This window comes from Schistocerca nitens, chromosome 9 (genome assembly GCF_023898315.1).
Source record: "Schistocerca nitens isolate TAMUIC-IGC-003100 chromosome 9, iqSchNite1.1, whole genome shotgun sequence".
NCBI lineage: Eukaryota > Metazoa > Arthropoda > Insecta > Orthoptera > Acrididae > Schistocerca > Schistocerca nitens.
In genome coordinates, this window is record NC_064622.1 from 63,346,790 (window position 1) to 63,361,002 (window position 14,213).

General features: G+C 39.1%; 1 long non-coding RNA gene across 2 annotated transcripts in view; it reads left to right on the plus strand.

Annotated features, from left to right (window-relative positions):
- LOC126202943 (uncharacterized) overlaps positions 1 to 1,990 on the plus strand; it is a 61,713-nt gene extending 59,723 nt beyond the window's left edge. The window contains exons 4-5 of one of the 2 annotated variants that reach the window (XR_007540207.1): positions 474 to 620; positions 1,716 to 1,990. This is a non-coding gene — a long non-coding RNA (uncharacterized LOC126202943). Of the gene's footprint in view, positions 1 to 473 lie in introns of both variants that reach the window. The other variant, XR_007540206.1, reaches the window with a different exon arrangement.
- Positions 1,991 to 14,213: the final 12,223 nt, after the last annotated feature.

The following is a 14,213-nucleotide window of genomic DNA, read 5'->3' on the forward strand; positions in this document are numbered from 1 at the left end:
ATAGCCGAAATGCTGAGTTGCAGGTAGCCGTAACAAAACACTGCCAAACAAAACTTTTGCCCAAAACAGCCATACACACAGGCTTATGCAAATGCAACACACACACACACACACAGTCCCTGGCTGCCAAAATTTTATTGGTTTTCAGTCGAGCTTTTGATAGCTGTATCTGCTATTGTCTTGTGGAAAAAAAAGAAACTGGTTCCCAGGACTGGCACAATGATAGGCACAACAGCAGGGTTTGCAACTTTCCAGAGAGGGCCAAAGTGGTGCATGTGCAGGAAGGCGAGTTGGGCGGTTTGTAGCAGCTCTAGGCGTGCCACAGGACTGGATGACATCAGGTGCCACATTGGAAACTGTCACTCTCACATCCTGTTCACAAGATCGTGGTCCTGAAAATGTTAGTACTCTGTGCCTAGATTATTTCTGATGATTATCTGCAGTCTGAAGGGAGATATTGCTAACACTTTCAGGTGCCACCAATGAAGGATGGCTCATGACTTGGTAGAAGAGGCCAAGCTATCTGCATTCCTTCTGTACTATGGGCTAACAACCAGCGAGATTAGATGTTGCTGCAGGTGCAGGGACTGAGACTAGTGTTCTGGTCTGCTTCCAAGAGGGTAAGTTATGTTCATTATAGACTCTTTAGGTCTTTGAGTGCCCAGTATGTATGTTGTGCTCCTGTTAACGCGGCAGCGTGTACGTAGGCCAAACTACTCTCTCTGTTCCAGTGTTTTGTACTGTGGAAGTGTGACTCGGTAAACAGAGAGAGCTTGAGAATTCAAGTGTGGCTGAATATTCCTTGGAGAATGGACACACAATAAAATTTGAAGAGACTATATTCTTCGCTCATGCATCACCACCAATCATCACCTCAGCCCTTGGCTGGCTGTAGCTGATATGAGCTTCTCAACTTGCCTTCCACTCATGTGTTACTTTGGCCCTCCCTGGAAGGTTCCAGATGCTGCTGTCATGATTGTGTAGGTGGAACACTGTGCCAGCACTGGCAGTCAGTGGTTTCCTTACTCCTGATGACAGCTTGAAAACTGAGAAGATTTTACTAAGGCATGCCACTGTGAAAGGCTCCAAGGATACACAGAATGTTTAAGTCTGCCAGGAAGTATCCCCTGAGACACTGATTGATTACAAAGACAGCTTAATGCTAATCTTATCAAGTCAGCACATTATTTTAATATTCTGCTAGAAAACCCATCCTAGCCAGCAGAATTATTACTATTTTGAGAACTGATGAATTTTGTTATCTCCTTAGGAGTCATAATTTTGAAACTATTGTTTGATATTCATTTGTGTAGCATGCCAAAGTAAATTTAATGCATCTATATTTGATTGTTTATTGGTGGATGCAGTGCTTGATACCACTGCCAGGAATTAATCATTGATTTCACTGGCCATCTAAGCATTATCACTGCCGGAACTATTTTCTGCATATTCAATTTTATTTGGAAGGTTTTCTTGTATAATAATATTTCATAATTGTCTTTGCCTACACTGGGATTATTGTTTTTAGAGCATGTAGTGTGACAAGATAATGAAACTTTCACTGTATTGTACTTCCCACTTACACGAAAACAGGTAAGACAACATTAAAGTAATTAAATATTTATTCAAAAGATTTTATGCGAATTTATATGCTTTTTTTATTGGTATGATACAATATTGTATACTGCATAAATGTTTTTCTGTTTCATGTCTAGTGTGCGAGCAACATGGCATGCTAACAATGGACTCTTCATTACAACAGCCGAAAATGCTGAATCGGCCATCACCACAGTTCACACAACAACTTGTGATCGCAAGAAGCTACCACTGTTCAATGTTGCCAGCCTATGACTCCATAGTGTCTGTCACGTAACATGGCATATTTCAATGTTCTCTTATGTTTGAGCCTTCATGAGGTACACACACTCTGAAATTACATGGTCTATTATGTATGTATGTATGTATGTATGTAAGAATGAATCGGTGCTGTCAATAAACTGCATTTCCCTGCAACAATAAAACATTAAAGAAATTTGTGATTTTACATTGAAAGATTTACCCTTGACACCTATTTAATTGAAAAAATAAAACTGAAGTATTTAATAGGAAAGAAAAATAACAATTATTTATGAGTTGCACAATTAATATCTTTGCAGTATGCAGCAAAAATTTATTCTTAATTTATAGAAATCTACCATGACTCCAAATTACAATTAAAAAACCCAGCAAGTAGAAAAAGTAAAGAATGTAAACATCATTCTACACCAAGAAGATTAATGTTGTTATGTTCTGGTGGAAGATATTGATCAGAGCACAGTATAATTAATACACAAAATTCTTCTGAACCAGTTCTTAACACCACAGGCGTATGACAAAAGTTTTCCTTTTTTAATGGTCGATTAGAGTATTTTACAATACCGGTGGTAATGCTGTTTCAAATCTTGATTACAGCTTGTTCTTTGAATTAGGTAGAGGTCTCACTTCCTAGCACAAGATACTTTAATCCTAAGAGTTATCCACCCCCTTGTCCTTGCTTTGTTCATTTTTATTCCTGTCTGTTTTATGGGAAAACAAGTCTCAAAGTGCTGTAGGAATATGTTTAAGAAAGAGTTTTCCATGAAATTTCTCTTAGGTTTTTTTCTGTAATTTCTCTCTAAACTGTGTGAGTGAGCCAGTTTAACTCTGCAATACAGTATTCTTCTTCTATGATCTGTATCTAATTGGTCATTATACACTACTGGCCATTAAAATTGCTACACAACAAAGATGATGTGCTTAAGATGTGAAATTTAACCGACAGGAAGAAGATGCTGTGATATGCAAATGATTAACTTTTTTCAGAGCATTCACACAAGGTTGGGGCCGGTGGCGACACCTACAACGTGCTGACATGAGGAAAGCTTCCAACTGATTTCTCATACACAAACAGCAGTTGACTGGCGTTGCCTGGTGAAACGTCGTTGTGATGCCTCGTGTAAGGAGGAGAAATGCGTACCATCACGTTTCCAACTTTGATAAAGGTCGGATTGTAGCCTATTGCGATTGCGGTTTATCGTATCGCGACATTGCTGCTCGCGTTGGTCGAGATCCAACGACTGTTAGCAGAATATGGAATTGGTGGGTTCAGGAGGGTAATATGGAACGCCGTGCTGGATCCCAACGGCCTCCCATCACTAGCGGTCGAGATGACAGGCATCTTATCCGCATGGCTGTAACGGATCGCGCAGCCACATCTCGATCCCTGAGCCAACAGATGGGGATGTTTGCAAGACAACAACCGTCTGCACGAACAGTTCGACGACATTTGCAGCAGCATGGACTATCAGCTCGGAGACCATGGTTGCGGTTACCCTTGACGCTGCATCACAGACAGGAGCACCTGTGATGGTGTACTCAACGATGAACCTGGGTGCACGAATGGCAAAACGTCATTTTTTTGGATAAATCCAGGTTCTGTTTACAGCATCATGATGGTCGCATCCGTGTTTGGCGACATCGCGGTGAACACACATTGGAAGCGTGTATTCGTCATGGCCATACTGGCGTATCACCCGGCATGATGGTATGGGGTGCCATTGGTTACGTGTCTCGGTCACCTCTTGTTCGCACTGATGGCACTTTGAACAGTGGACGTTACATTTCAGATTTGTTACGACCCGTGGCTCTACCCTTCGTTTGATCCCTGCGAAACCCTACATTTCAGCAGGATAATGCACGACCGCATATTGCCGGTCCTGTACGGGCCTTTCTGGATACAGAAAATGTTCGACTGCTACCGTGGTCAGCACATTCTCCAGATCTCTCACCAATTGAAAACATCTGGTCAATGGTGGCCGAGCAACTGGCCCGTCACAATACGCCAGTCACTACTCTTGATGAACTGTGGTATCGTGTTGAAGCTGCATGGGCAGCTGTACCTGTAAACGCCATCCAAGCTCTGTTTGACTCAATGCTCACGTGTATCAAGGCCGTTATTACGGCCAGAGGTGGTGGTTCTGGGTACTGATTTCTCATGATCTATGCACCCAAATTGCGTGAAAATGTAATCACATGTCAGTTCTAGTATAATATATTTGTCCAATTAATACCCGTTTATCATCTGCATTCCTTCTTGGTGTAGCAATTTTTATGGCCAGTAGTGTATTTAATTGTTAACATTTAACTAGCATGGTCAGATAAACTATTGAGGACTGGTTTTACAGTCAAATCACAGCATCTAAAACCAAATTTTATGGTTGTTACACTCTGTCCTGCACTTCTCACAACAAACTTTACTCTCCAAAGATGGACATGAAGTTTAGGTGTCCTCGGTCTGTACTGTCTGGCAGAAAATCAACGTTAAAGTTTCCACAAACTGTGATTCCTTGTTAAGTCTATATAACCTTACTAAAACTATTTATAGCTGATGAATTTTTTAAGCTACCAGTACTGGATTTAGTGTTTTTCCTGATCCACTATTGTGGTACAGTATTCAGAGTCCTGTTCAGCACAATATTTATTAACTTGGAAGGCATGGGACTTAACTCCAGTGTTTAAATGTATAGCCCCTCCCTATTTTTCCTCATTACTTGTGTAGTAGCATGATCTGAGTTCCCACAAGTTTAAACAATCATTACCTCCAGGTAAATACATGTCATATCAATATTTGTCTTGTTTGACAATTGCCACAGGTCTCAGATTATGGCTTCCTTGGAGCTGACTGATGGTATCACCAAACTCCACCCAAATTGAAGAATTCCGACCCATTAGATTGGTAATTAGTTGGTGATCAGTCTTTTTTAAATTTTCTTTTGTATTTCAGGAAGTCTAATTAAAACTAATCAACTCTTTCTGAAAGAAAGAAAAGAAAAAGAACAGCTCTTTTGACCTCATCAACAATTTTCTGTATTGATTTTTATATTGCTTGTTGCACAACAAGATTCAAAGAATGTGCAAAGCTTGAGACATTTGTAAGGTTCAGAAGCATGGCAGCTGATTTCATGTTGCATTGTCTGTTATAATGGCATTGATTTTAAAATTGGTGTTATATTTTGTGATAACAGCTTTTATTCAGTTACTGATGACACTGTGGAAGAAGTAAAGAAAATGATTCTTGAAAATCATGAATCACCATTAGAGTGGTAGCTGAAGATGTCGGTATGTGCTTTGGCTCATGCCAAGCAATTTTTTTGGATAAGAACATGTAGCAGCAGGGTTTGTCCTGAAGTTGTTGAATTTTGATCAAAACAGTCATGCAGACATCCCTCAGGAATTTCTGAATAAAGTCGTGTGTATGGGAAGCCAAGAGGGGAAAAAAATTCTACAATTCTGCTCAGATGTGAAGGTTCTTCCCACTCTTTTCTCCAATTACAATGGGATAATGCATCATGAGTTCCTGCCTTATGGTTGTAAGGTCAATAAGGAATGCTACCTGGAAGTTATGCACTGTTTGCATGAAGCAATCTGAAGAAAAACCACTAGTGACAAAACCACTCATGAAAACTGCACCACGATAATGCTTCCACTCACCCTCAATATTTGTTCATGATTATTTGACAAAAACAAAACTATTATGTTGCTTCAGCCACTGTATTTGCCAGTCATGGCCCCCCTGAGACTTCTTTCTATTCCCGAGGCTGAAGAGAACCATGGAAGGACATTTTTTTTGCCACCAGTGTTGAGAGAAAAACAGTGTTGCTGAAGGAACTGACCACCATAATGAAAAATGAGTTCCAGAAATGCTCCCAAAATTGGAAAAAGTGATGGCACAAGTGTGTGATATCTGAGGAGGACTCCTTTGAAGGGGACAAAGTTGATGCTGACAAATAAATAAAAATTCTTAAAGAAAACCAAAAATTCCCATTACCTTCTGGGCACAACTCGTATCTGATGCCATAATTATTTAGTGTGGTTGGCTTTATAACACTGACATATTTACTCAAGGGTTGTCACAAATGAAAATCGTTTGGGGTGACAGCATCACAGAAGAAAATAAATCAAGATCTTGTCCAGAACCACACTGCAGTGGCAGGCTGGACACAGATTTGGACTCGTTTTGACTTCCTGGAAGGAGAACTTCATCCGAAGTCAAAACAGACTTTACTGAGGATGATTTGCAAGAAACAATTTTTCAAATTTATGTAGAAGCATCATCGACTGAGTACAGTCTTGTTCAGCTTCCTGACCCATACCATTCCAAAGGTGCTGTTGGACACTTGGACTATACATTTCTATTCAAGTTTGATGATGAGTCAGAACAACGAGAAGTTACCTACTGGCAGTAACAGCATTTTCCATTTTCTTATCCAGTTTGGTAAAGTGATATCAAATATCACATTAAGCTCGTTTAGGTGAAGATGATGTGATTGACTTACATCCTACAGCGTTGAAAAGTATGCTATATGGAAATATGAAAACTTGTAATGTTAAGATGCACTTGCTATATTGTAAAAACTTAAAATGAGGACAAATGTGCCTGCAGTTTATTCTATAATCTATAAATGCATACATAACTGTATAATTTAATTATGTAATAGAGTCATTATTATTTCTCTTTCCTGTCTCAGACATTATTATTATTATTATTATTTTATTATTATGCTGAACAGTAACTCCAGTGAGCTTAGCTCGGATAGAGTCCAGAGCACTGCTGAATCAGTGCGTGAGCTGAGAGCACAAAGTGTGTGGTCACTCCTGAGTCACCTTGCAATGTGCTCTGTGTGTAGTAGAGCAGTAGGAGAGTGGTGACTGATTACTGGGAAGTAGCTCACCTGCAATCTACTCCGTGTGAAGTCAGGAGCAGTAGGCGAGTGGTGAGAAGAGAGAGCCCTCATGAATCAGTTCTTCTCACAGTGAACAGTCGAGTGAGGCAACATGGCAGTTCCCTGCAAGTTGTCTTTTCAAATCGAGAACAAGAATAAAAGGCAAGATATTGTTTTCTGCATTAAAGAATTCCTCTTTCTCCACTTTCTATTCTTTTCTCGGCTCTAAAAGCTGCTCACAACAGAAAGGTGTACGAATATGTACATACATGCAGCTTGGCACAGATGTTCCTGAATAGAATGGCGTATCTCATAGTGTCTAATTCAGCATGCTGCTTTATACACTTTTAAGGCAGCTGCTCTGGAATCTTCATTTCGTCCACTGACATCAATGGGGAGACATTTTAGGTTCAAAGAGCTACCACTCTTTCTTTCCAAGTCACTGATCACTTACTCTGTAGAAGGTTCTAGCTCTTTTTTAATTAGTTCAGGAGAGGAACACCCATCTCTGACTGTAACTGCATTTATTCTGCAGCTCTTTCAAATGGAATTGCTCTAAAACTACACCCAAGAACACATTGGAAATCAGTGGGATGGGGTTGATACTGCTTTGGACAGACTGGGTGCTTCTGGCAATTAGCTATTTAAGTAGCCTCTTACTACAAACATTGGCTCTGAGCACTATGGGACTCAACTGCTGTGGTCATTAGTCCCCTAGAGCTTAGAACTACTTAAACCTAACTAACCTAAGGACATCACACACACTCATGCCCGAGGTAGGATTCGAACCTGCGACCGTAGCAACAGCGCGGCTCCGGACTGGAGCGCCTAGAACCGCACGGCCACCGCGGCCGGCACTACAAACATTGAGGCACAAACTGTGTCGCATGTGATGTCACTGAGTTAGGATTGATGCATCAGTCACATCAATGTTTGAATGCTCCTCTTGCCTGAGGGATTTTCTAAGCTCTAAATTAATACTTTGACAGAGCACTACTATACATCCTGTGCTCGTCATACTACTCAAAGGATGACACAATCTACACACTAGCATGAGGAATATTCTCAGCAACGTGTGTGATGCTGTTCCCAATTGTACATTCTATCTCTCTCTCTCTCTCTCTCTCTCTCTCTCTCTCTCTCTCTCTCTCTCTTTTCAAATTGTTTTGTGCAAATCATCCTCAGTAATGTCTGCTTTCACTTCAGATGAAATTCTTCTTCCAGGAAGTCAAAGTGATTCTCGACTGTAATGCAGTTCTGCCACTGTAATGTAGTTCTGGACAAGATCCTGTTTTATTATCTTTTGTGCTACCCTCACCCCAAATGATTTGCGACAACACATAAGTAAAAAGTCAGTGTTGTAAAGCCGATCACACCACTAATTATTATCTGAATAAGATGTAAATCGGTAGATGTGATGTACGTGTATAGCAAACAAACAATTACAATTTCATAAAAATCACATGATTTATTCAAAAGAAACAGCTTCACAGATTGAGCAAGTCAATAACTCGTAGGTCCAACTGTGGCCCTTATGCAAGCAGTTGTTCAGCTTGGCATTAACTGATAGTTGGATGTCCTCCTGAGGGATATCACGCCAAGTTTTGTCCAATCGGCACATTAGATTGTCAGAATCCTGAGCTGGTCGGAGGACCCTGCCCATAATGCTCTGAACATTTTCCATCGAGGGAAGATCCGCTAACCTCACTAGCCGAGGGAGCGTTCGGTAAGCGTGAAGACGTGCAATAGATCTCTCTGCTGTTTGTGGACGGGCATTAGCCTGCTGAAATGTAAGACTAGGATGGCTTACCGTGAAGGGAAACAAAACGGGGCATAAAATATTGTTGATGTACCACTGTCCTGTAAGGGTGCTATGGATGACAACCAAAGGGCTCCTCCTATGAAAAGAAACGGGACTCCAGAGGATCACTGCTGGTTGTAGGGCCATTTGGGAGGCAACAGTGAGGTTGGTATCCCGCCAGTGTCCAGAGCATCTCCTGACACACCTTCGCTGATCCCTGGTTAGATTAGTACTAGTTCCATGGATCATGAATACGATATTTCGTAATGATGTGGAACGAGTCAAATTTTCCAATACATGACATAATTAAGTTAATTTAACAACTTGTTTATTTTTTTGTGTTTTTTTTATCTTTTATTTTTTAATTTTTTTTCTTTTTTTCTTAATTTATATCTAAAACTTCCTCTATGGAGTAGAAGGAGTTGTCATTCAGAAATTCTTTTAATTTCTTCTTAAATACTTGTTGGTTATCTGTCAGAATTTTGATACTATTTGGTAAGTGACCAAAGACTTTAGTGCCAGTATAATTCACCCCTTTCTGTGCCAAAGTTAGATTTAATCTTGAATAGTGAAGATCATCCTTTCTCCTAGTATTGTAGTTATGCACACTGCTATTACTTTTGAATTGGGTTTGGTTGTTAATAACAAATTTCATAAGAGAGTACATATACTGAGAAGCTACTGTGAATATCCCTAGATCCTTAAATAAATGTCTGCAGGATGATCTTGGGTGGACTCTAGCTATTATTCTGATTACAGGCTTTTGTGCAATAAATACTTTATTCCTCAGTGGTGAATTACCCCAAAAGATGATGCCATATGAAAGCAATGAGTGAAAATAGGCGTAGTAAGCTAATTTACTAAGATGTTTATCACCAAAATTTTGCAATAACCCTAATAGCATAAGTAGCTGAACTCAAACGTTTCAGCAGATCATCAATGTGTTTCTTCCAGTTTAATCTCTCATGAATGGACACACCTAAAAATTTGGAATATTCTACCTTAGCTATATGCTTCTGATTAAGGTCTATATTTATTAATGGCGTCATACCATTCACTGTACGGAACTGTATGTACTGTGTCTTATCAAAATTCAGTGAGAGTCTGTTTACAAGGAACCACTTAGTAATTTTCTGAAAGACAGTATTGACAATTTCATCAGTTAATTCTTGTTTGTCAGGTGTGATTACTATACTTGTATCATCAGCAAAGAGAACTAACTTTGCCTCTTCATGAATATAGAATGGCAAGTCATTAATATATATTAAGAACAACAAAGGACCCAAGACTGACCCTGGTGGAACCCCATTCTTGATAGTTCCCCAGTTTGAGGAATGTGCTGATTTTTGCATGTTATGAGAACTACTTATTTCAACTTTCTGCACTCTTCCAGTTAGGTACGAATTAAACCATTTGTGCACTGTCCCACTCATGCCACAATACTTGAGCTTGTCTAGCAGAATTTCATGATTTACACAATCAAAAGCCTTTGAGAGATCACAAAAAATCCCAATGGGTGGTGTTCGGTTATTCAGATCATTCAAAATTTGATTTTTCTGTTGAAAAACCGTTCTGGAGCTCAATTCAAAGTGAGACTCATCACTGAAGGCAATTCTTACCCCAGTCAATGAGATTCCATGCCGAATACAATCTGAAGATGACCTGGACAGTAGTGGGATACCATCTGTAGGTCAGCACAGTGAAAGAGATTTCTAAGTGCAAATCAGGCAGAGCTGAGCTTTTTGACTATTTTATCTAAGCATGGGTGCCATCTAAGCTATTCACTTGTAAGCTCAGAAAGTTCACACACAGTGTTTCATTTAGCTTGTGCCTGTGGGCAATTATTATTTGTTTGGAATAACCTAAAGTGAGTTTTGAGACAAAAGAGTTAAACTGTTTGCTATCGACGAGTTGTAAGCCTTTTTCAATATCCTCCTGGCTCTGTGTGGCTCAGATGTATTTGGGCCTTGTGGTTTTCTAGAGACGCTGGTTACAAATATTGTTTTGCTACACAGTTTTATCTCTGTCAGTAACTTGCAACAGAATATTATGTCATAAATGTCTAATGCATGAAAATTGCAAAATTTTTGTTTTCAAAGCCAATGTGTTGCATCTGAGAAGGTTCTGAACTTAAACAGTTATATAAAACTCACAGTGTGAGAATTCTCATCAGCTGGTGCAGTCAGGAACAGTGAAACTCACTGCTTACTTATTAATTTTCGTTTGTGCTTTATTGAAATTAATGAAGTTTCATATGCCACAGTATAGAATTGAATGTATTCTGTTTTATCCAAGTTAAGCAGACCTACCCAGTATTTCCAAGAATATATAATTTGTCTCTAAATAACTGAATTACATTCTGCTCACATTAGGAATAACAAAAGTAATTTCAAATTGAGAAAAATAAAGTGTATGTAACAAGAATGTGGTTTAGTGCTTTAAAATGTAAAGATCTCATTTACAAGCAATTACACAAAAGCTTTCCATCGTGCAAACGAATTTACATCGAACCGTGATTTCTCTGGAAGAGGTACAGGTAATTTCTGATGTGAAAATAGTTATAAACATCACACAAATATCTTCTTACGGATTCAAAAGTTTTCCTCCAGGCCCCTATGTGCAGCAGCCTCTATTTCCTCAGAACGTTGTGGATGTTACTGTTAAATCAGTACTTTCCATTCTGTAATACTCTACTTGGGATGCCTTTGTTGGGAGCACAGTGTTCTAGGAGTTAAAACTCCACACACATCCATGATTTTAGTTCTGTTTGTTGGAATGTCTGCAAAATACTGACTCAAATTATTTACAGAAGAATGTAAAAGTTAGTAGAAGCCATCCAATGTTTTATTAATATTGTTAACACATGACAACAATATGAACAGATATACTGGAGATTGTAAGTGAAATTTTTTATGACTATGACTGTGGTTATATGACCTTGCTTTTCTTTTTAACAAGAGTAACTACTCATACCGCAATCTTGAGGAAAGGTGCTGACGACAACACTGATTGGCATCCAACAATTTTAGAGCCGTCCACCCAACCTCATGACCGATCAGTTTTGGTTTCAGAGAAATGTAAGAACATGCGAGGCAATACTGACCCTACAACTGATCTTACAAGATAGGTTAAGAAAGGCAAACCTACTTCCATAGCATTTGTACACTTAGAGCAAACTCTTGACAGTGTTGACAAGAAAACACTCTGAAATTCTGAAGGTAACAGGGGTAAAGTACAGGGAGTGAAAGTCTTTCTTTAACAGGTACAGAAGCCAGATTGCAGTTTGTAATGCTATTTTTGGGAAACAACATGATTACCATTTTAGTACACAAGACGATACCTTAATGTTTTGCTATTTATAACGTGAAAGTCGTTTATATGAAGTACACTTATGTATCAATATGAAATGCTCTTGTGAGTTGTACTTGCTTCTAATTAATGTTAATTCATAATGTTATGAAAAGGATAGTTGCTACTCACCATACAGCAGAGATGCTGAGTTGCAGATAGGAACAACAAAAAGACTCTCACACAATAAGCTTTCGGCCATTAACGCCTTTGTCAAAAATAGATAACACACACACACACACACACACACACACACACACAACTCAGTATCTTTACTATATGGTGAGCACCAACTACCCTTTTCATAATATTGTTACTTTCCATTCTGGATTTTCCATTGTTTAATGTTAATTCATGAATGTTTTGGATACAATTCACAAATTTTTGTATATATTCTCATTTATTTATATATTTTATAGCTTTCGAAAATTTTTTCAATATAATACAACTGTAGCTAATATTTAGAGTGCTGAAATATTTGTAACAGGTATCATGAAAATATGTTAATTAGGTGAACGTGGTTTGCTTCCATTAAAATGTTGGCATTGAGACTAGTGGAATAACTTTGTATTGTATTGTATTGTATTGTATTGTATTGTATGTTAACCGGGGACCTAGAAATGATGGAGAGGCTCCGTCCCCGCCACAGCCACAGTTGTCCTCAATCCCACGATGACTACCACAGTCCACTTCACCCCTCCGCTGCCCCACTCGGAACCCAGGGTTATTGTTCAGTTCGGCCCCCAGTGGACCCCCCAGGGAACGTCTCACACCAGACGAGTGTAACCCCTATGTTTGCGTGGTAGAGTAATGGTGGTGTACGCATACGTGAAGAACTTGTTTGCGCAGCAATCGCCGACATAATGTAACTGAGGCAGAATAAGGGGGATCCAACCTGCATTCGTCGTGGCAGATGGAAAACCACCTAAAAACCATCCACAGACTGGCTGGTTCACCGGACCTCGACACAAATCTGCTGGGCGGATTTGTGCCGGGGACCAGGCGCTCCTTCCCGCCCGGAAAGCCGTGTGTTAGACCGCACGGCCAACCGGGCGGGCTCGGAGTAATTTTAGTGTAAGGTCTGTGGTTGGTTGGTTATTTGTTTATTCATCCACACGTCATTTACATAATAATATCAGACATGAGATCTTAATAGAAAAAGGAAAAAAAATTAACTAATGCAAGCATATAGTAATGTTATCTTACCAACAAATGCTTTTACACTCCTCATTTGTATCACATATCAGTTCCCACACCACACTACAATGCACTGCATGCAACCCCCCCCCCCTCCACACACACACACACACACACACACACACACACACACACACACACACACACATGCACGAAACAGTGTCAAAATTCTTCATGTTGTCTCGTTGGTCCATTTGAAAATGCCAAGACACCGCCTTTCCACAGTGAATGGTATGTTGAGCTCAAGAAAACTGAAAGAAGTTCAAATTTTTCATCACATATCTTAGGTATAGGATTTCACAGTAAGAGCCATTAAACTATGATAGTTGTCTATTATTAAATGATGTTTTGATTGAGTTTTTAAATATTTGGATCTTAGTTGTCTCTTTAAGCTACATGGAGTAATTTACTGCACAATTTTATTCCCTTGCAGATAATGCTGTATATTTTTTTACTCTTGGTAAAAGTCAGTGCAGTTAGAATCCCAGTTGTTTAAACAGATCATTACAGGAAGCTCAGTAACTACTTATTATTCTCATTGACCTTTTCTGTCATTTGAAGACTGTCCATGTTTTGTGGAAGGGATTGCCAAAAAAGATTTCATGGTTAAAGATGAAATGCATATAGGAATTGAAAGCGACTATAAGACACTGTCTGTTACACCTTGATGAAAGGCTCTAAGGGCACAGGACACTGATAACATTTTCTTTGTTAGTGTATTTGTGAGTTCATTCCGATTCAGGTGACTCTATATTAATTCATAAAAATTTTGTTTTTGCTATACACTCTACAAAACTTTCATCCACATTTACTTTTACAGAATTATTTTCCTTGTCTAAGCAGAAATTCATGCTGATTATTTTCTTTATATTCAGTATAAGTTTATTCCATGGTGACCAATCATAAACATTCTTTAGGCTTTCATTTGCTTTCTCCGCTAGAAGTTTTGGTGTTCTATTGGGGGTGATTTTTTCCACCGTGTACAAACTCTAGTTTTTGATCCATGGGAGGATACAGAACAAAAGAGGCCTAATAAACTTATGTCTGAAAATGCATGGTTTCTTTGCTAGAGACCATTTATTCAGTCATACTTTGCTGCATAGACTGTGATCTAATGCGTGCTGTAC